Below are 21095 nucleotides of genomic sequence, written 5' to 3' on the forward strand. Positions count from 1 at the left end.
GTATCTTATCTAAAAAATATTTGGCTCACCCAAGGTCACAAAGTCTCTTTCCTATGTTTTTGAAGTTTTATAGTTTTAGGTTTTGCATCAAGGGCTATGACCCATTTTGAGTTGTAAACTAAGTTTTAATGAGGAAAGAGAAAGGTGATAAAATATGTGGGAGTAAAGGGATGGAGGCTGGTGGTTCCAAGGTGTGATGTGGGGACAGTGAGGTGGCTGGCTCAGGTGGAACTCAGATGCTAAGTGCATGCTGTACTGTAGTCACGTGGCTTCCTCTTGGTTTCATGAGCATGTCAAGCTCCTTTTGCCTCAAGGTCTTGCGTATACTCTTCTCCTGGCATGGAAGGATCTTCTCAGATCACTGCTACTGAGCTTGGTCAGTCCCAATGTATCCTTTGGCACTCAAGTCAAGTGCTCCTTACTCCAGCCTTGTCTGACTGTCTAGACCATGGCTGCCACGTTGCACAACCCCATTCTGGGTGGACAGTTCCCCTGGAGGGGTGCAAAGTCATAATGTTCCTCTTTAGCTCAAAAACCTTGTTTACACTTGCATGACTCACACAATTTTTTCTTTATAGTGTTTATCTCAATTTGTATTTGCATAGTTGTGTCAAAATTTAGTCAAAAATCTCTTCCTTCTAATAGACTGGAGGCTTCCTGAGGGTAGGGTCCATGTCTTCTTTCTTTATTAATGAATCTCCACCGATTAGCACAGGGCCTGAGCCTGGTACATTCTAGATGCTCCATAAATGTTTGTTGAGGGAAAGAAGTCAAAAAGAAGGGAGGGAGGAAGGAAGGATTGCAAATAACACTGGAAATTAGAGTCAGATTGTTGCAAATGCCCTGCTAAATAATTTGGGCTATATTCCAGGCAATGGGGTTCTATTTAAAGAGTTTGCGCTTCTATTATTCATTTGATGCTTTAAATTCATTGTATTACTGATTATCATTTATTGCGTATATTTCCAAGTTACCACCTCATGAACAGAATCAAGACCTCTGTTTCTCTCTCCACCCTAGAACAGTTCTTTGTACATAGTAGGCCCTCAATAAACGTTCTGTTGAAAGATTCACATTACATCTCTGGAGAAAAATATTTTGTGTTGCTTTTCAGAAGACAAATTTTGGAACTTCCTCCAACACTTGCTCGAGTTTATAGAAACAAATTCCTAATTCATACTTAAGCAACCCGTTGCCAAACACAGCAATTTCTAATGTGAAAGATATTTACTCATCTAAAAGCGCAATAAATCATGTGTGACAAAAATCAGTGTGTTTGGCCAAGGTTCAGAGGAATTCACATCATAACCCACTCAATTAACTAACGCTGCCAAAGTAAATGTCTCAAAAGAAGCTAATTTGTAACTGTTCTTATTTGTTTGTTCATTCATTTATTTATACCTCACCTCATTCCAAAATGCATATGAGTGGAATAAAGCAAAAAAGTGGTACCAAAAAATCGTGTATTCCAGATTAATTTGATATCTCAGCTTAAGAGAATCCAAGATTTATGTCAAACTGTTTATTTGATCGAATACAATACCACTAAGTAATTATTGTTATACCAGACACCAGCGTAGCCAAAGCGGTACTGTGCTGCAGATCTCATATTTCTAGTTGAAACCTGGATGTCAGCTGTGATGACCACCATGCCCTCTCCAATAATTGGAGAAAATTGCCATGAACCTTCACTCTTGGTTAAAGTTTAATGCTCTTGCCAGGGTTTTAGCAGATTTCAGAGGAGCTCATAGTCTCAGACCCACCTCTGGTCTGAGACCCCTTCACCTGTGAATTAATTCCACTTTGGAATTTCTTGTCCCCTTGCTCATGCTCGCTCTCTCCTGCACGAGAAAGCACCAGCCATGGAAGGCAGCGCTTAGCTAGTTTTCAACAAAATCACCACCCCTACAAAGCATTAGTGGGCATGTGTTAGGCTTAATGGAGCTTTAGGAAGACTGAAGTGTTACATCACAACATGGCGGGCAACTCCAAATAGAACACTGGACAACATGTTCTTACATCACTAGGCCACTCAACTATTGGGATTCCTTTCTGCTGGTCACCGCAGGCCACTTAGAGACCACTCTCCATGATCTAACTGGCTTCCCACTTCCTCTTGTCCCTCTCATCTTCCTCCCCATGAAATCCTCTGGCTCCCAATTCTTCTCCCTCTGCTCTGCTGGACAATTAAATCTCTCCACCCCTATTCGAGATGTGGCTTCAGACCCGTCTTAGCTTATCCACACTCAGGAAATTACTCAACAACTCATTCCTTTTATAGTGAAAAGGTCAAGCCCCTTTACCTGTCATCAAATTAGTAAAGAACAGTTTCTGCTTGCTGTTCTATTTTTCGGGCTTTGATTTCAATCTCAAGATGCAGTAATTGTACTGGAGGCTGTCCTAATGAACCATAGACTATCTTAAAACTCTTCAGACGTCAAGTCCCAAATGTGTTTTCCCTGTGAAGCCTTCCCTGCTTTTTGGGTAGTGAGTTCTCTGATCTACCTTTTCGCAGGATTTATCTTGTGGTGTTAATGGAGTTGGTTTGTTTTTTCTTTTTTTCTGTTCTACAGGCTTGAGGATGGGAACTATCTTATTCCTCTCTGAAGCTACACCAGCCTCTATCATATAGTAGGCAGTCAGTAAATATTTGTCAAATCAATCATTGGATACCAACTTTGTCCAGTTAAGATTGAGAGGCAATTGGCAACAACATAGTTGGAACTTGAGGGTGTTACACTGAGATAAGTCAGATGGGGAAAGACAAATAGTGTATGATTTCACACATATGTGGAATATAAGAAACTAATAAGCCAACAAATAATACATAAACAAACCAAACCCATTAAAAACAGACAGACACAGGGAAGTGGTTACCAGAGGTGAAGGGGTTGATGGGGGAGGGTGAAATAGGTAAAGGGGCCAACTGGTGGGATGGAAACTAAATATTTGGTGGTGGGCATGCTGTAGGGAATACAGAAGTAGGAATAGAATGTTGTACATGTGAAACTTGGATAATGCTATAAATCAAAGTTATCTGCATAAAATAAAAATTTAATGGAAATGAATATTGAAATAAAGAAATAAACAATATTTTATCCAGCCGTATAACCATCTCAAAAAAAAAAATTGAGCAGCACATCAAATACTTAAGTCCCAGATGATAAATGTGCAAGTCCCCACCAAAGTGAAGCTGTCATGCCAAAAGTTAGAAGTGGCCTTTTACACCCCTGTAAATACAAAACCAGTGGGCTTTTCAGTGTAGAAAGGTACACTGTGTACCTTTGATTGTTAGCTTCTTCTGGAGCAGGCTCTCTGCCAACCTTGGCTCTGAGCTTTCATCAGTTTTGTTCTAGCTGTGCTGCCTCTGGAATTCACAGTGCCCACTGTCCTAGATGATGACTCACACTCATCGTGTAACAAATTATTTCCATCCTGGTATCACTTGGGGGCACCTGATGGAAAGACTATAAACCTATCCTACAACAAAAGATGGTTTCTCAGTGAAGAGGTTGCCCCCACCTCCTCTCCCAGCTAGTTTCCCAAAGATTAATTATAGAGCAAAATTGTAAGCTTGCTGAAAATTATAGCTGTGTCCCACCTTCCTTTATATGACACCTTACAGAAACTTGAGCTTAGTAGGTATTCAACATCTACTGAAGTACATGCATGGTGTATATTCATACATATATACAGACATATACACGTGTACATACACATACATAGAGACAGCTTGCACTCTAGACAATAAGTAGTGATATTTGACCATTTATTGCCCTGCATACACCACACTGTGCCATCTATTTATTCATTCATTCTTTCAACATTCATTAAGTTACAGCTTGCCAGGGAGAACTCTTAAGATGGGAGGAAAAGATTTCTTGTCTCTCTACAGCTGTCTCTGATTTTTCTCTCTGTTGGAGCAGAGAAGAGGAGGAGGAGGTGGAGAGATAACACAGCCTCCCTTTTTAGCCTCATCACCGCAGGAGGATAGAGATAATGTTACTATAGGGCAGAAAGGATCAACCCCAGGCAGCCCCCAGCATCAAGGAAGCGCCAAGTGCGAAACAAACATCAAATCCACGTGCTTTAGAACAGCCTATCAGACACCTGATCTCAGTCTGGGAAAAATGGAAGCAACTATAGGAAAGCATCTATAGAATCCTATTTATAAGAAAGAAACGCAAGCACCATATATACACAGTGTAGGCTAACCACCCTGTTCACTGGGCAATGGTCAATATATATTTTTAGATGGAGATGTTTACCAATCACAACATCTTAACCAATAATATTTCAGAGCAAAAAAGACCTTAAAATTCCTCTGATCCAACACTTCCCAATCTTTTATGTGTCATAGCATTTGTAGAAAGTGATAATTTTTGTAAAACTTTATGGGATAAATGAAGGAGGATGCTTAGGGTGGGAGGCTACCGGCTCGGTGCCCCATCCAGCCTCCCCAGGGCTGAGGGAATCAGTATCTTGAGACACCAGCTGGGAAGGCCTACTTCAGGCCAGTCTCTTAACTTTGCAGGTGAGGAAGGATCCTTGCTCAAGATCATCCAGCTGGAGAGTCACAGCCGATCCAGGATGAGCTTTGAGTGTCCCTCTTTATTCATCTTGTTATGACTCAGTATGGTCCCTAGACCAGTAGCTTCAATGCCACCTGGGAACTTTTTCAAAGACAGATCTTCAAACCCCACCCTGGACCTACCGAATTGGACACTGGAGGAGTGAGGCCAGGCACTCTGCACCTTAACACGCCTTCCAGGTGATTCTGAGGCTCACTCAAGTTCGAGAACCACGTGGGAATCTGTACAAACTCTCAAAGCTTCTGCGAGCTACAAGGTTAACATTCAGGTTGTCTGACTCAGCGGCTGGCAAAGTTTTCACAGCAAGGGTCTGAAACTAAGTATTTCAGGCTTTGTAGCTGTCCAGTCCCTGTCCCCACTGCGTGGCTCTGCCCTTGTAGCACAAAGGCAACTGCAGGCGATGTTCAAAAGAACGGGCATGGCTGTGTGCTGATAAACCTGTTTATAAAAACAGGCAGTGGGGTGGATGTGGCCCAGGGGTCCTAGTTTGCCAACCCCTGGTAACTGAGGATGGGAATAGATTCTTTAACCTCATATTTCAAATTCTTAGCCATGCTGGTTAATATCAAAATCTCTTAGAAATTAATGGCATCTGTCAACGTTAGTGTCTACCACTTTCCGTTCAATTAACATGTGCCAAATGCCTCCTAAGTGCCAGACTCCGGGCACACAGAGCCGGAAAGATCCAATCCACGCCCTCAAGTATTAGGATCCCATGCAGCAGAGAAGCAAGAAATCAAATAAAACTATCTTGGTTTTGAATGTGGCCTTGTTGAAAGAAATGCCCACTTAAATGTATGAATTTTGCTGCTAAATATATTGATTCTTCCATTTATACATGGACAAAAGCATGATAATACGGAATCCAAATTCTAAGCCAGCTGGGATGGTAACTGTCCTGGCAACCACTATTTCACTATTCTCACGGGTTCTGTGGGTCAGGAGTTCAGACACAGCCAACTGGGAATGTTTGCATCAGCTCCACCAAGTCCACTTTATGGGGAAAACTTAAATGACTGGGACATAGGATCTTTTGAAGGCTTCTTTGTTCCCATGTCCAGTATGTGGGCTGACATGATTCAAAGACTGAACTAAACTAGGATCATCAGCCAGATCCCCTACACATGGCCTCTCTTACGTGGGTTAGGCACTTCACAGCTCTGAGCTGGCTGGCTTCTCGTGGGGCAGCTCAGGGCTCCAAGACCATGTGTTCTAAGCAGCAGGGCCTTTCATGATCAAACTTTAGAAGTTGCACTCATCGTTTTGTCATATTCTATTGACCAAAGCAATGCAAGCCAGCCCAGATTCAAGAGACGGAGACATACACCCTACCACTTGAGTGGGAGAGAGTTAAATAACTTCCAGCCATGTTTGAAAACCACCCAATCAGAATAACCAGCAACGATGCCCTATCCCAGAGTCAGGGAGAATTTACAGAATTATTAAAACTGTGATAATATGCTAAATTAAAACCAACTCTGCTAAGAATCCAAAATGAAAGAATAGGTCTGGAAGTTCTTGGATTTGAGTGTACTCATTAAATAATGATCCTCCAAAAGAGGAATTGAGGAAATGTTTCCATCTGTCCATAGAATAAAAAAAGACTATAGATGTTGCCTGGAACTGAAGGACCTCTAGAATATTGGTTCATCCACAGGATTGTTGTGACTGGCTACATCAAGGCCAGGTGACTGGCTGTCATCAAAGAACAGATAATCACAGTCCTTTTCCAAAGCTGCCAGAAATCTCACTTATCAGAGAACAAGGGTGGAATTTAAAGTATCAATTGGTAAATTTTCATGTATATATCTTTCTAAAAACCGAAAGTGAACTTGAATCTTCTTTCTCCTGTGTCTGTTCTTCATTTAAAATTGCTTACTTCTTGAGAATTCAGCACTAATTTAGAGATAACTTTATAATCCTTTAATATAGAAAGTCAAATAAATGTTTTCCTTGGTGAAAAATGAGTTGTTTGTACATATTGTAGATCTTTTTTTCATCATCTGCTTAAGAAGTAGTTGGGACAATAAATGATCACAATTTTATTAAATTCTTGCAGCTGAACAATTTGTTTTGAAAGAAATTTAGCCTAGAGAATTACTTCTTTATAATTTGTCTGATTTTTCTAAAAATAAGGAATAGTTTTTTCTGGTAAAAGATGTGAGACTATTCAATTTAGGACAATAAAGTGAGTGGGTGAAGATAATGCTAATCTATTCCTTTTAAAAATAGAACTGTGCTTAGAGGACTTTGAATACTTAATCTGAAATCATGGTGGCAGAGTTAGTCATAGCATCCTCGATCCTTACAGCTATAAAAGGGCCCTGAGCAATTATCTAGTCCAGTCCTGTCATTTTGCAGATGACTAGACTGAGGTGCAAAGATGCCGAGAGTGGAAGAAACAGATTCTGCTCACCAAATATTCCAGGTGTTCTCTTCCATTTCCCAGTCTCTCCTGAAGTTAAGTTGTGGCCATGTCACCAGGTCTGACCCATGTACCATGAGCAGAAGTGACATGTCACTTACCAGCTAAATTAGTGAAGAGCCAATATGCCTCTCTTTTCCCCTTGGTGGCACCCACATCGAGATGGTAGGACCTCAGCATAAAAGCTGCCTGGATCTCTGATTCATCCAATGGAAGACAGCTGCCCTGGAGTAGCTGCCTGCTGCTCATCAGACTTCACATAAGCAAGAAACTAACTTTTGTGGTATAAAGCTGCAGAGATTTCAGGATTTATTTGTTCCTGCAGCATGGTTTACCTATCAGAAATGATGCACCAAACAAATTACCCAAGTTCAGTTAGCAAGTTATTGGTAGAACTAAGATTAGAACCCAGGTGTCTTGAATTGTTGGTCCAGGACCATATATGATATGGTCCAATCACTGAGGAATCAGTGTTGGCACTACCACACCAAGTCACTAGGAAAAGGGACCAGTCAACTGAAAACAGACTGATGTAGAATGGGCTGATAAAGACATGGAGCCCGTGGACTGAGGTCCGGAACCAGAGAAGTCACAGTCAAGAAGGAAAGAAACTTCAGGGTTCAACCTACTTGTGAGACCAGAGAAGATGATCCCCAGTTGCAGGGGGACAGATGCACAGGACTGTCCCTGATGGTTTCTTTCTGCCCAATTTGTACATATTTTTCAAGTTGATGACAATTGCCCAGTTAGGAAGTTAAATGCCCAGAAGGAAGAGTTTCCATCTTCTTGTGTGTGTACAATTGCCATAAGAACCGTATGCCTCAAACCCAGATTAATTTAACATGAGGTAGAATTTTTTAAAACAACAAATTGGAAAAAAAAAGAGGTTTTGGTTTCTAGGCAACATTAGTACAAAGCTCTTTCTTTCCCTTCAAGAGTATTTTCTCTATCTTCATGGACAAAAGTCAAAGAATGCTCAGTGACAGGCATATGTTTGGTTGTGACATCAACTGAATTTCCCCTGAAAACAATATAGCACATTGCGTCAAGCACTTCAGGGTTCCGAATTACTCCCCTCTGTGCTCAGGATGACGTTTTCTGCTCTGTAAATACTCATTTTTCTCTGTACAAACAGATTAAATGGCTGTCTTCTGGCACTAATCACAATAGAAGTAGAGATTTTAAAAAGTCATGCGAGTCTGTTCTCTCCCAAGAACAGAAGGGGCTTAGCTGTGACCCACCCTGTGTGAGACCATTATCTGCCTGCACATCAGACAGCTTAAGCCAAAGGGAAGTCTCTCTCTCTCCTAGTCCCTCCTGAGAAATAGAAGCTTTCCCCCTGTGCTGACCTCTTTAGATGCGTATAATTACCGAAAGGTGAACAGAAGTAAAGCTAGCAATGAGCATGGAGACCACATCTCTGGAACAGCCCAAAACACTTTCCATGGATGCACTAAGTTACACAGCCTCTTGCATTCCTTTTCCCACCATCAACATTAGACCCAGTTCCCAAGATGGATGGAGCTTTTCCAATATCCTTAGAACTCATTTTTGCTATTAGCCCCTAGCTCCAAATGAGAGGAAATAAGTCTAACACAAAAGAAGGCAACACTGACTGTTCATTTCACCCAATGTTGTGTTAACAAAAATTTTACAAGAGATAAGGAGGCCAGGAAAAGGGAGGCAAAGGACAATTCTAGAGATGGTGTTGGGCCATTTGTTGTTATCAGATACCAGATTCCCAGCGACCCTCCTGTTGGCCAGGAAGAAGGGAAAGGCACTTCCACCAGGGCCCCCACAACACTGTCCAAGGTACTTGGTAGAAATGGTGACCTGCTAATCTTGACTCTCTAGCTTGGCCTCTTTGTTGCTCCCTCCCAGGCCTGATCTCTGAATGTTTTGATGGGATTGGCTTTTTGCTCTCATTGCCCTCCTCCCTGTCGAATTTTCCTGCTTCATTGCCAGTGTCTGATTCCCACCTTCCCTGATTTCCACTCCCTTGACCACTTCCAGCTTCTGGAACTGGCTGGCCCACATTCAGTTCCTGAATCAGCACATTCTCTCCCTCCCTGCCTTCTCTCTTCCTTCACTAAAACATGCATTAGGCACCAGGCTAGTAAGCACTGGACCACAGAAACAGAAAAAAATTGACTCTGTCTGTAAGGGGCTTATCATCCAAAATAGGCAGCCAACACATAAAGTTCTAAGTCCCACTGAGGCTAACATCTGGGCAGCTTGGGTGATCTGGGAGGGGCACTGCACAGATGGCAGCAGGGAAGGCTTTACAGTTCATCTCAACTGAATCTGGTGCAAGTGCAACCACCTGTGCAGCAAAAAACTGCCCACCAAGCACATTTCGTTACTATCACGTCATTCAGGCAAGGATAATGCTCAAACTTCTTTGCTCAATCCAGTGTTCTCAGCACAGAGCATTTCTGGGCACAGGAAATTTGCTCATTTAAAATGAAAGATTGGAAGGTAATTCATTGAAAGGGACTTCAGGTCTTTTGCTGCTTCTGGTCTCCCCACCTCTTTTCTCAACCCCTCCCAGCCAAACCCCGCCCCCCTCCCCCCCAACACACACACACTCCTACAGCTATTTCTCATGCAATATGCTTTGTAAATTTCAAGGGTAATGCAAAAACATTAGATATGCTGCTGTGTTCTACTTCCCTCCTATTCCTTTGGGAAGAAAAAAACCTTGGGTACCACCACCCAACACATGCGCTTTATGTCCCTTTTCCTTCACCTCCCCACATCGTCATGGAAGTGAGGCCAGCATCCATGCAGAAGTAAACCCAGAGCCCAGTGAAGGAGCTGTCTCTTCATCTTAGCACTGCCCAAACTGGTGTGCCTTTGAAGCAGTTTATTTTCTATTTCTTGATGAGTGTTCTTGTAAGCACAGACCTAAGATCCTTGTAAAGCCAAGGCAGATTACATCCTTGGCTTCCTCTCCATCAATTTGGCTTGCCACAATGTCCCAGGAAAAATTGAATTGGTCTGCCTACTCTTACACTTTATGAGGCCTCACATTATCTCCCTGAAATCTGTTTTTCCTCAAAGGGTTTCATACACAACCCATTTTCAACATTTCTTCAAGGTGAGGAATGCATCTTGGAGGAGCTTCTCATCCACACTGAAATCTTGCAGAAATGAAGGCTCTGTATGTGACTGATTTAGTAGAATAAGTTCATGGCATGAGGAGGCCACCTGTACTGCACAGAATGGCGATCGGTGGAAGTCAGGAAGAACAGCATCCATCTACATGTGTTGTAAACTGGCTTCACCATTGAACAAGAACGTTTAATTCCACAGTAGATAACTAATAAATAGAAAGTTTGTTCTATTAAAAGAAGCCCAATTCTGAGGGCAGGAATCTCCTGAGACAGTCACTAGATGGCTTAGATAATTCCAGTAGCCCAATCAGTTGCATGATAGGCTTCTGACCTACATGCTACTCAAGGAACAGCAAACAATACATCCCTCTATTTTTGGAATCCTAGAGCCAAGTCCCAACATCACCTAGCTCTACTGGTGCTCTTTCTTAGAATGATTAAGCTCTAAATATTTTAGTGTGAGCACTTTCAGCAGGAGAAAAGTACTTCTTAAAAGTTTTATTTTTTTTTTTTGCAATGACTGTCAGTATGAATAAATTCCTTTTTGAAGACCCTGTGTTAGCTTGGGTTTTTGTTTTTGCTTGTTTTGTGATTAGTCTCTAGGCTCATCCACCTAAAAGATAGGTATATATTTACAGCTAAGTTCACAAATATTTTTGAAATGATTGGAATTCTAGGGTCCTAATATTTTCCATATGTACTACTTTCCTATTGCCCTGCAAGTTATCCTACATTAAAATATATTGTCTAAGCAGCAAAAAGTCCCCGGATCGATCAATAATTATTTTCAGAGAACTAGCCACACATGTACCACACTGTGAGATTAGTTTGGGGAGGGAAATACAAAAGAATCACACAATGTCGTATCTGCTCCTAACAAGATTAGTGCCTACTTGAGAAACAAAAATCAACCAATGAACCATGTTACCTAAGTAGTGGTAACATGTAGTAACAGATGAAGAGGGACAATGCCTTGAAAGGACCTGAAATAGACATTTTCCCATTTCAGGGATTTGCTCTGCACTTCCTTCAACCAGAGGGGACCCTGGTCCTATCTCAAAATCAAGACCAACGCCCCCCTCAGCGAATCCTTAAGTCAGTCCCCTTGGTCAGCATTAATTATTCCTTTTGCCAAACTCCTAATTAGCACAGTGCTTGTACTTCTGTTAAAATCATTACTTACTCTGCTTTGCTTTATAGTTAACTAGTAAATATCTATCTCCCCTAACAGCTTCTTGAAGGTTTAGATGAAGATTTCTCCCCAGAATCAACACGTTGGCTTTTTCTTTTAATATATTGTCAATATTCAATGAACATGTGTTGATTTTATTTCCCTTTGCCATGTTACAGAGATTAGTTTCATGGAATAATTCCTGTGCTGTTTTCATATCAGTGTCCTATTGACTATGGAAGTCTTCCAGTTGACATAAGATATATAAAGTTCTAATACACCACTCACCATTAAAGCACATATATTCATATTTTTGATAATGTATTTCCTGTATACATTATGCATCAGATATTTCTCCCATAGAATAAAAAATGAATTCAATCCAAAAAATTAGAATATTATGCCAATAGCATAATAAAGTTTTCTTTTCCTTCTTTAATATTCACATTTGGAAGTAAGAGCCTGGTTAAGTACAAGGAAGCTCTTAACACATTTAGAATATTTTGGGGGAAAAAAGTTCTTTTTTAAGAGAAGTGTTGTATCATAAATATTAGATATTATTAACATGATATACTTTGTGTTTGCCAGACCCTGTGTTAAGCCTTTCACAAGAATTATCTCATTAATTTCTCACAAAAATTCAGATTCCAATATTTTGTTGTCGTTACCACGTATGTTCTCCCTGTCCTTGTATGTCTGTTTTTTTTTTTAATCTTTTTATTTAGTTTTAGTGGAATTGCTCAAGGGAAAAAAATTGATGTTTATGTTCAATTTTCCTTCTTAGCCTGGCCAGAATCCAATGTTTATTAAAATGAAGGCATTTTAGGACAATGATCAAGTGAGCAGGCTCTGTGGACAGACGGCCTGAGTTTTAATCCCTACTCTAAAAATTAACTGTGAGACCCTTAGATACTATTCAGAGAGAAAAAAAGAATTTTAAAATAGCTTTAAATGCCTGAGAGAGATAAGTTTTGCATCTATGAAATAAAGACAGGGTGCTATTTTAAAACAAACAAATAAATAAATGTCCAAGAAACGAACAACAAATGTCTCCTGGGAATTTAAATTTAAAAATCAGTTGAAGTGTTGGAAGATAAAGTTAAGGACGTCTCCTGGAAAGATAATGATGCAGAAAATATGAAAGAAAAGCAGGGGAAATTAGAAGTCTAGAAATCAAGTCTAGAAATTGAACCTCATATAAAAGAAATTCCAGAAAGAGTGGAGAAAATGGATGGGGAGGAAATCATCAATGAAAAAATACAAGAAAATAATCAGAACTGAAGGGTGTGAATTTCCAGAGTGCAGGGGCCTCCCTTTAAAAGCTGCTGCCTGGATAATCTGAGGACATTCAGTCACCTCTCCAAGGAATCCTGCTCTGGCCTCCTCCCTGCCTAGTGGAAATAGTCCACGATGAGCTTCAAAGCAGAAAATATAGAGCCACAAACAGCTCTGAACTTTTTTCTGCCAGAAATCCAATACTGGCTCCACACAACTGCCCCATCAGGTGCCCTTACTGTCCTGAGCCCTAGTTGCCCTGGACTTACTCTGGGCCTTACCATGACTTCCCCAAAAGGGTTATTTTATCTGGAGAGCAGAAGCCCAACTCTGACCCAGAGGCCAGGTCATTCTCTCCTGGGAGCCTTCATCTAGCCGTGGCAGTATCGCCCCTTCCTTACACAGCTAGTGTACACTCTCTACTGAGTCTTTCAAAGTCAAACAGTGTGTCATTAGGGATACATACGTGCATGATAAAACTATAAAAAAAAGTCAGATCATTATTAACACAGAAGTCAGAGGTTTGACTTAACTCTGGGGGAAGGAGGGTAATGTACTTAAGGAGGAGCAAACAGGGCCATGGGGAGTGGGGGGTCCACAGGCCTGGGACTAGGAATGTTCCATTTCTTAGCCTGAGTGGTGGGCACATGGCATTCATTTAATCATTATTCTTTAACTTGCACTTGTATGTTTTCTACATTCTTCTATGTAAACAATACAATTCACAGTTTAAAAAAATTAAAAATAAGACAACTAGGTCTCAGGTCAGAATACATGAGGCCAGTTTCTACCTCCGATGGCCTATGTGACTTCGGACAATTCACTTTTTATGAGACCCTATTTCCTCAACTGCCAGTAGGGGTTATTTCTCTTCTGCCCACCCCAACGCGTGTGCTGAGAGAGGAAACAGGGTCATATATTTGGAAGTGCTTTGTAGTACTCACACTGCAAAGTGATGTGAAAGCACAGGGATTGATGTTAGGGAAAGATCCTCTTGGCTAGAAATGGCTCTAAACAGAGTAACCTCCATGTTAGGGCCAATGTGTCCCACGCCCCTCATGCCTCCCAGAGGTTATCAGGCACTTTGCTACTATTGGATTCCCTCTGGTTGGATCACAAGTGTTTGTTTTCTCTTGGGAATACGGGACTAAATGAAATTTTGGCCATTGACTGCTCTTTCCAGAGAGAAGGCACCAAATTGATATCCTTAGGTACATTACATCTTATCAGTAACCTTAGTTGCTGTGCTGGATTGTTATGGAAAGAATCTTTCTAAACTGTTTTGGCCAAAGGACCTGAGAATAGGGTGAGTCTTTGTCCATAAAACAATATACTTAAGCATCAGTTCTTAAAAGCCCTTGGAGCAGTTGGGGTTATGCAGTGATTCCCAGGCTGCTGTTTTCTTCTTATGTGCACTAAAGAGAAAGACAAATGTGGAAATATTTTTGGTTAAGAAGTTGTTATGGATTGAAGGATGTCACGCCAAAATTCATACACCGAAGTTCAAAATCCCAGTGACTCAAAAGGTGACCTCATTTGGAAATAGGGTCATTAGTTAAGATGAAGTCATTAGGACAGGCCCTAATCTGATATGACTGGTGTCCTTATAAAAGGAGAAATTCAGACACAGAAACAGACATAGAAAGAAGACGATGTGAAGACACAAGGAGAAGATGGCCGTCTACAAACCAGGGAACGTCTGCGGCTGCCAAAAGCTGGGAGACAGGCAGGCATTCTCCCTCACAGCCCTCAGAGGAACCAACCCAGCTGATACCTTGATCTTGGACCTCCAGCCCTCGCACTGTGGGAGAAAACATTTCTGTTTGGCTACAACAGCCCTCAAAACTAACACTGAGGTGAAGAAGAGACTAAAAGCACTTATATATTATCTATGTGGACCTAAATCTCCCCCTTGTGAAGTTTTTCTGTATTTTCCCTTCTATTTGGCATCCAGCGCCTTGTGAGTCTCCTGGAGCCTGAAGCTGAAGTGCGAGCCCCGGGCAGGCAGAGAGGGACGTGCCTGCCAAGTGTCCTGCGAGCCTCTCATTCCTATGATTATGCCAAGCTGGCCTCACCTGCACCGCAGACTTAGGAGATGGAAACAAGATCCAAGCTCCTGGCACCTGTTTCCTTATCATTTATAACCACTTGTGCTGAGGGTATAGGCGGTCCACGTCGGCCCGGCGCAGGCCCACAGGACCCTGAATGCAGCCTTCTCCGCAGCAGCGCTCGGCACCCAACTTAGGAAAGCCACCCACCCATCCTGCCCCGGCCCCCGGGCCCGCACCCTCAAGTCTGTCCCATAGCTGCTTCCCAGACGAGCCTCCTCCAAACAGTGCTTGCTGTTTTCCCTCCCCTCTTCCCATTCACTGAAATAAATGTAAAGAATGGCCCCTTGTGGTTCTCAACTCTGGCTGTGTATTGGTCTCCTTGGGGGTGTTTTTTAAAAAAGCAGGTGTCTGGGCCCCACCCCAGGTCACTTCCAGCAGAATCTCTGGTGGGGACTATGGTATGAGACAAATATGTATTTGGTGTTTGTGCCCGCTTCTGGGCACAGAGATCCTAAAAGCCCTGAGCTTCCTGAGTGATAGGAGTGCCTTTGTTATTCATTACTTATTCGTGACGAGCCCCTTTGGGTCACACCTGAGTTTGTGCTCATGAGGTGACTCGAGGTGGGGCCCCTACATTAATTCAGGGTGGGAGCTGGTCACTAGAAAGACCAAACTTGGATTAGAGGGTTGGAAATTTCAGCCACACCCCCCATTTCTAGAGAAGGGAGGGAGGCTGGAGACTGAGTTCAGTAGAAACTCTTGAGATTCGGAGAGCTTCTAGGTGGGAGAACACTTGAAGATGGTGGGACAGGCGCATCTGGAGAGGGCATCGCAGGCCCCAGCCCCCACCCTGTGCATCTCTTCACTTGGCTGCTCCCAAGTTGTGTCCTTGGAATCATGCTGTGCTCATAAGGACTTTTCTGAGTCCGTTGAGTTGTTTGAGTAAATCTTCAAACCTGAAAGGGGGTGTAGGAACCCCCAAATTTGTAGTCAGCTGGACAGAAGTGTGGCTCACCTGGGGATCTCTCTTATAGCTGACATGGGGGCAGTCTGGTAGGACTGGGCCCTTGACCTGCGGGATGCCACGCTAACCCCAGGAAGATGAGCCAGAATTAGATTGAATTGTAGGGCACGCAGTTGGCATCCAAAGAGCTGGAGAACTGGTCAGAGTCAGGAAAAAGAATGGGGGCAGTGACAGTTATGAAACATGCCACTCAGCAATCCTTCAAAAGAACCTGCAGAGGGGAGGCGATCCCAGCTGTCTGGTGGTCCCACTGCCACCTTTGGGATCACCCCACATTTGTCCTGATTTACCGACTTGTCCCAGATATCCCAGGACATTCGCAGTTATCAGTAACCAAAGGTGCGCCCCTCACCCTGTCACTCAGAAAAACTCCGAGACTTTTAGAAATTCTTTTCAGGAACCAGGAACAAAGGCCAAATATTATAACAAATGATGCTCCTATCACTCAAGAAATTAGGAGAGTTTTGAAAGTTCTGTGCCAGGAACTAGGGACAAAGACCAAATAGACATTTCTTATTATATCATAAGATCACACACATTCACAAGACTCAAATTTGACTTCCAGTGAGTTCTGTTGAAATCAGTAGAAAGAAAACTGACTTCCTCAACTACCCTGGCAAGAGAAAGTGGTGTGTGTGTGTGTGTGTGCTTGTGTGTGTGCAACATTCCATCCACAGGACTAAACCTGCCACGTTATCAACACATATACTTTAGAAATGTAGAGATTTTTACATCAACTGTCTCCAATAATTTCCGGGTTTCCTTTTAAAACACACTTCACTAATTATAGGATAGTTATCCCAGCTGGAAGGCTTTTATCCTTGCTGGATACAGCCATTTCCCAGCAAGACTAAAAACCAGATAAGTGCTATGTGCGGCATTTAAAAAGTCAACTATTACACAGGGTCACACATGAATCACTTTTTCCCCAAATTAATGGATTATTTTGATGTTCCAGGAAAACTGTTCTAGTACATATTTTCTTTTAGTTTCCATTATTAAGCAATTTAAAACAGAGGCTTACATCACGTCCCAGCGGACTGCCAATCTCCGAGATGGATAGATTCATACAAGCATATCCAAGTAGCTCTCTATAAATGTGGGGTGGGGAGAGAGAAGAAAAAAGAAAACACAAATATTTTCTTCAGCATTTTTCATCCTAACTGTCATACGAAGTTGGAAGGAGAGTGGAGCAATTATTTTGCAGACAAGTTTGGTTTTGTCTTCTTTTGTTTTTTTTTTTTTAATCATGGCAACATGCGTATAACATGAAATTTACCATTAACAGCACCTGATCCTATTCATAGAATATAGGCTTCTGGCATCATTTTGTATTTCCATTAAAGTATTTTCAATTGTGTATTTGTATGGGCCATTTAATTCCTCTGAACACAGAGTACTAGATTTTAAATATTGATGCATTTCTCTTATGTATGTAATAATACTATTTTTTTAATGAAGTAGAAGACCACCTGGATTATAAATCAGTTCTCCTATTTTTAAAAGAAATGTATGTTACACGTAGCTAGGATACTTGATGTATGATTCAAACATGATTTTAAGTCAATTATATAAAGGCAAGGACTATTATATTTAAGTATCCCCCAGCTATAATTTTTTTAAGTTTAATTTTAAATAAACCTATAAGATAAAAGTTTGCAAACGTTCTTAATTTAAAGTTCCTCCTGGAGGGATGGTCTGACCTCTGGTTCGGAGCACCAGGAGTTTTCACTATTATATAAAAGGCGATTTGACATTAAAACAAGTCTTCTTAATTAGCCAGAATAAATCTTTGTGCATTGCTGGCTATACGCTCCCAGAACAGCATCTGTTTTCACAAGAATCCTTTGAAATGTCCACCAGAGGTGGAAAATGGGGACAAACCCACATGGAGTCATGTGAAGAGGACAGAGCAGGGAATGTCAGGCAGCCTTTACAGGAATTGCTGCTTATCTTATTAAGCCAGATTTTATAAAACCAGGTGGCTGAATGAAAGCTTTTTCATGAGCAAGAGTCCTACTGTGAGGAAGTTCAAAGACACAGAAATGTTCAGGAATCAGGACATTTCTACACCTTAGGTGATGCTCCAATATTCCCTATAATTAACATCTTCTGGGAGCTTTTGCTTAATGATGAAGGGGAGGAACCCACTGTTCCCTGAAATGAGAGAAATCTCAGGCGGAACAGAGCTAGACCTTCCGGTATCCAAGAATGGGTCCTGAGCAGCCCAGAAACGTGGTGCTTCTCTCAGGGCGGAATGGGGATTCGCCCCCATCAAGGCACCGACTCCGTGAAACTAAGAGGTCTAACTGCCAGGGCTCAGCTGCGGGGGGAGCAGGAGACAGGCATGGGCTTGGTTGCTCCACAGGGGGTCTCTAGCTTGAGACTGCAGTGTTTGTGCCCTCCACAGGGGCAGGAACGAGTCCGGGTTGCCTCTGCGTGTGGGTGTGCGCCCCGGCCCTGGGCTGGCCACAGCCGAGCGGTAGATTTCTCTCGTCCTGCTTCCTGCCTCCAACGCTGCTCTCACACCTCGCCAGTCCCTCTCTGCCTCACTGCTTCTCATCCCAACACTTCTGCCTACGCCGTCTCCGTTGCCAGAAATGCCATTTTGACACCCCACCCCCTTCACCTGGCAACTTGCTGTTCAGTTCTTAAAATTCAGCTCTGTCGCCTCCTCCAGGAAGCCTTCTCTGTCCCTCCTCCCCAGAGCTGAGTTAAGGGTCCTTCTGAGGGCTGTGAGAAGACTCTGTTCGGTGCCTCTCTCCCAGCTTCTGGTGGTTTCCTGGCAATCTCTGGTGCTCACTGACTTCGTCTTCACATTCTCCCCATGTGCCTGTGAGTTTCCAAAGTTCTCCTTTTTACAAAGACATCAGTCAAATTGGATGAGGACCCACCCTAATGGCCTCATGTTAACTTGATTACTTCACAAAAGACTTCAAATATAGTCACGTTCTGAGGTCCTGGGTGTTAGAGATTCAACATATGAATTTGGGAGTCGGGGACACAGTAATATACCCCGTTATCTGTCTTTCCATTGTACATTCAGAGGGCTACTTCCCTCTCTGGACTGTCAGCTTCTTTGCAGAAGGTCCTGCGTTACGTGATTTTTATGCATCCAATGCCCAACGTAAGAACCAAACGAATGAATGAATGAATGAGTTACAGGGCCATTGAGAAGAGCGGAAACATTATGAATGAATTGTGAACAGATTCAGTTCAGAATCAGCTTAAACATGCACTTTTGTGTTTGTTTATACATACAAGGTTATACGTGGGTGACACGTAACACATGGGATGCGCAGTTATAATGAGTATGGCTTAACCACCAATCCCTCCTCAATTATATATTTGTAAAGCTTTCACCAGATCTGAACCAGATCCTTTCCTTTCCTTTTTTATTTCTGGTTTTATCACCAAGAGGGGACTTCTGAAGCGTTTCCCTTCCCCACCCCAGTGGGTGGTTTCCCTGCATCAGGGCCATTTAGTAAATGCAGAGAACTTCCTGGTGTGCCTGGTGCATAATCCTGTTTCCATCACTATTTTTGCTCCTGTCTTTGCCCAGCTCCGAAGCACTGAACTCTTCCTGCCCCTGGTGCTGCCCTCTGGCACGTCTTGCTTTGCTAGTTTCTCCTCCGGAGAAGTTAAGCAGAAAGGAAAATTTTCTCAGGCATAATTCTGCTCAGAAGACTGTCCCACCCCCCACATGACTTAGAAATTGTTGGTTCCATAATTATTTCCCAATTCTCACTGCAAATATTCTCTTGGCAAATACAGAGACCTCAGACCCAGCCACTCCAGGGAAATGGCAGCTTAGCTGGCCCTCAGCTGCAGATAAGCGCTCCAGCTCGTTCGTTCCCATGACATTAGGGTTACAATGCTCAGAATGTTTTCAAAAGCTCTGGGCAGTCTCGACATTTGGGTTTGCTCTGGTTCATTCTTAGTGATTTGTGGTGTCCTCATCTTCGTTATTTACACCTCTAGGAGTTTTTCTTATCTACCTTTAGAAGGGCCTGGCACCCCAACACAACATAGTCAGATGCAGGAAAGAAGATATAACATACGTGTGTGTGTTTGATTTTTAATATTTTATACAAGCCTGACTAACAACAAGACTGTAACGTAAGCCGCCAATCATCCCTCAGCCCAGACTGCTAACATAGCCCCACCCCAGATGCCATCTCTTCTTGCCTTCAGCCTGTGCCCTAAGAGGCAGCCAGGTGGATTGTGTTCAAACATAAGTCACAGAATTTCCCTCCTCTGCTCAAAACCCTCCCATCATGCTTAGAATACAAACAGAGATCTTTAGGAGGTCTCCCGGGTGCTGCATTATCTGGGCCCAGTCCACCCCGCTGACCTCACCTCAGTGGGTCCCAGTCATACTGGCCCCTCACTTTCCTTTGAATCTGCCAAGAATATTCCCGCCTTAGGGTTTTTGCACTGCTGTTTCCTCTGCCCGGTTCCTTCCTCCACCTCACGTCTGTCTGCATGACCCGCTCCCTTGCCACATTCCAGGCTCTGCTCAGATGGCCCTCTGGGGGACCCTAAGATAGTACTTTCACTCCCTAGTCTCCTGCCTTGCTTCAGTTTTCTTCATAGCTAACATGTGAAGAACATTGGGAAATCTGAACCCAAACTACATAAGGAAATTGATAGAAAACCATTGACATGAGACTTAATTTAAGCACAGATGTCACATTACAAGGATGGTGGGGTTGTTTTTCAAGATGAATTCTACTGCAGTGTGAAGTCATGACTGGACGGTGGGGAGACGAATGAGACAGCTGTTTCAGCAGATTAGTCAGAGTATTATGATGGCTTAAAAAGTGCAGATGGAGACAGGTAAATGTATTTAAGAGACAATTAGGAGAAAAATTAACTTGGCAATGGATTGGCAAACACAGAGGTTCAAGAGGAAGCAGTATGGGTAGCTCATAGCTTCTCAGCAAGAGCACTGACTATCCAATGGGAGTTCTCTAAGAAAGAGAAAATTGGAGGAAGAATAAATTTTAGGAGAAAATTATGACTTTGATTTTGGACATTTTGCATCTGAATTGCACGGAAGACATTAAAGAGAAGATATCTGTAAGCAGTTGGATATGTTGGTCTGGATCTGGAGACATAAATCTAGATTTCATAAGTATGCTGGAAGTAACTTCTGCTTTGGTCATGGTTGACATCACCTTGAAAGACATTACAGACTGAGAAGAGAGTGGCCTTTAAAAGCCGCAATACTTACAGTGCTGCTATATAGAATAAGTGAGTGAAAGACACTGAGAAGAAGCAGTTTAAGAGGCAGGTGGGAAACCTGGAGAGGGTTGTGACATGGAAAGAAAGTGTCTATCAAGAGTGGAATCAACAGCAATAAATGCCACTGAGTGTGTGATCATGAAAATTTCCCACCGGATTTGCAAGTTGTTGGCCATGTTAGTGGAAAGGAATGA

This window comes from Vicugna pacos, chromosome 14 (assembly GCF_048564905.1).
Source record: "Vicugna pacos chromosome 14, VicPac4, whole genome shotgun sequence".
NCBI classification, from domain to species: Eukaryota; Metazoa; Chordata; class Mammalia; order Artiodactyla; family Camelidae; genus Vicugna; species Vicugna pacos.